The 2,887-nt window shown below is 33.5% G+C and overlaps 1 protein-coding gene across 4 annotated transcripts in view; it reads right to left on the bottom strand.

Moving 5' to 3' along the window:
• LOC107606463 (cellulose synthase-like protein E6) overlaps nucleotides 1-2,887 on the bottom strand; it is a 19,767-nt gene that overhangs the window by 14,121 nt on the left and 2,759 nt on the right. The gene's annotated exons all lie outside the window — the stretch shown is intronic.

Genomic DNA, 2,887 nt, shown 5'->3' with positions numbered 1-2,887 from the left:
AGAATTGGGCCAGTGGCTTATAGAATTGCCTTACCGCTGTACCTTTCGAATTTGCACGATGTATTTCATGTATCACAGCTTCGGAAGTATACTCCTGATGCAAGTCATGTTCTAGAACCAGAACCAATCCAAGTGAGAGAAGATCTAACACTCCCAGTAATTCCGGTGAGGATTGATGACACCAGTGTTAAACGATTACGAGGAAGGGAAGTATCATTGGTAAAAGTAGCTTGGAGACGAGCTGGTATCGGGAACATACCTGGGAACTCGAATCAGATATGCGAAAGGACTATCCACATCTCTTTTCAGGTAACTATATTTGAATTTTGAGGGCAAAATTCTTTATTAGGTGGGTAGGATGTAAACCCCGGTTAAATTAGTAGATAATTAGTCAATAAATTAGTTTTTAATAAGGAGGATTAGAAATGTGAATGCTATATTAAATTAGGGTAGAGCTCATCGAAACGAGAATTTTGACACTAATTTCGAAGAAAACGGTCCAAAATTGGACCGAAAGGACCGAACCGGTTGGACCGAATCCGAACCGGGCTATCGGTCCAACCGGACCAGCCCATTAAAAAGAGCCACGGGCTCTTTTTCCCTCATTTCCTCAAGGACGCAGCTGAGCTCCAGGGAGAGGAAAGGAACGCCGAACCTTTACGGCAAAGTTCCAAATCCCGTAATTCCTCCGTTCGAGCTCCAATCGTCGCACCGTTTGCGGCCACGCATTCACTGCGTCGAGCTCTACGTTTCTACCGGAACAATTTCATAGGTAACTTGATATTCCACTTCAGCCTCTCATTTCCCCCAATTTTCGAATTTTAAGTGGGAATGTTGAATTTCTTTGATTTCTGATGTTTTAGGATCCAATTAGCTTGAGAGAAACGTTCACTCTTGCTTATGTGAAGCTTGGGTAAGGTGAGGATACGATAATTCTATTTTAATTTCATTAAATTTGAGCTTTGAGTATTAAATTGGGTATATATGTATTATGAATGTGTATTAGGTTGAAAATAAATAATTGGAGCTTGAAATTGTGAATACTGGAACTTGGAGGAAGCGGATTAGTTGAGTTTTGAGGGGCTGTTTTGGTTTTGAATAAATAGCTTTGGTCGTTACGTGGAAATCGGCTAAGGTATGGTTTAGGTTTCTTACATTTAATATATAATGTTCTGTGAAAACTTAGACTAGATGACCATAGGATAAGTTGGAATGCAGGTGTATATTTAATATTTAGTAATTTGTCGATGAATATATTTGGTTGAAGTTTATTGGATAATTAGTTTTTAATTTTGGATGGTGAATGTTGTTATGTTAATTTGGAGAGAATTATGGTTGAATGTTATTGTTGATTAACTAATGATTTGGTGAATTATTTATTTGAGGTATAACTATTGTGGAGGTTGTTGTGATAATGAGGTATTTTGTGTTAAAAGCCTAGGATTTGTGAACTATGATCCTTAGTTGAATTTTGGTTGTTGGATTTGAATATTGTATGAGTTTAATTGTTGATTTGAGGTAGATTTATTGTGGTGGTTGTTATGATGATGAGAAAGGGTATGTTGAATTGAAAAGAATACAGGTTTGCACCCGAACAGGGTGGCAAAGTCCGAGTTTTAGAGGAGATGCTGCCGAAATTTTATAAAAAATTAGAGATTTTATTTAGATGATTATTTAAGGATATTTTGTTATGCTATGATGTATATATATGTACTTAGTTTTCTCTCCGCATGACTTATTCTTTTGATCCTCTTAGAGGTTTATGGAGAGGCAGGATTGTGTATATGTACTTTTGGGTTTTGGATATGTATGTATATATATGTGTAAATATTCTCCGGCCAGTCTTGACTTCGCAGGCTGAGTTAGGAGCTTGATATTTTGTATCTTTGGCACTCTATTCCCACTTCTGTTAGCTTATGTTTGATAGTTATGGTTTTCTTAGCACGTAAGTTAACTCGTTCCTTGAGCGTTGCGCCTTTATTGTGCGATTTTTATTTCCCCCTTTTCTTCAAGGCTCCTAGCATATTATAACTTTTCTGCTATTATATGTACTTATTTTATTTTAGAGGTCGTAATACCACATCACCTCTGTTTTACGACTTAAGCGTAAAGCTTTGTGTGGTAGGGTGTTACACAAGCTCCTCATTTTGTGTTTGGTAAATAAAAAAGATCATGTGCTTGTGCTTGCAGCTTTTAAAAGATCGGGATACTTTTGAAAGCACCTAAGATAGAGCTTTTCAAAGTTGGCTTGTGTTTTTCAAAATTTAAAAGTCTAATATAACCTCATATGTTAACTAATTTTCAAATTTAATGCTTGTATTTATGTCTATTATAGTATTTTTAAATTTTAAAAGCTATTTTACCAAATGCAATTGTTGTTGCTTGTAATATTAAAAGCAATTTTTAATTTAATTTACCAAACATAAATGCTACAACTTTTAAAAAGTCATCTTTTAAAAGTTAGCTTTTATAAGCTACTTTTAAAAAGTAAAAGCTTTACCAAACTAAGTCTAAGTGACACTATAATACACACTTTGTAATCATAATTGGCTGTTAACATGATAGTTTATGAAATCAGATCAAATCAACCTTAAATCGAGAGATTTCAATGTTTTAAGTTATTCCCTCAATTAAGTTTTAATTTAATCTAATTTTATAAACTTATCATACTAATAGTCAATTAAAATTCCTATTTATATATTGTATATAATATCACTTAACATATCACATTAATAAATTTTGGCATCGTCAACAAAGAAAATAACAGAAGGATTAATATGATTAATTTAAAATTTTTGAAAGACGAATTTGATTAAAAAAATTTTTTGAGAACTAACTTAAAAAACGAGTAATCTTTTAAGATAAATTTGATCATTTATCCCTTCTA

This window comes from Arachis ipaensis, chromosome B07 (genome assembly GCF_000816755.2).
Source record: "Arachis ipaensis cultivar K30076 chromosome B07, Araip1.1, whole genome shotgun sequence".
Taxonomy (NCBI): domain Eukaryota; kingdom Viridiplantae; phylum Streptophyta; class Magnoliopsida; order Fabales; family Fabaceae; genus Arachis; species Arachis ipaensis.
This window is presented reverse-complemented; position numbering and strand designations above follow the sequence as displayed.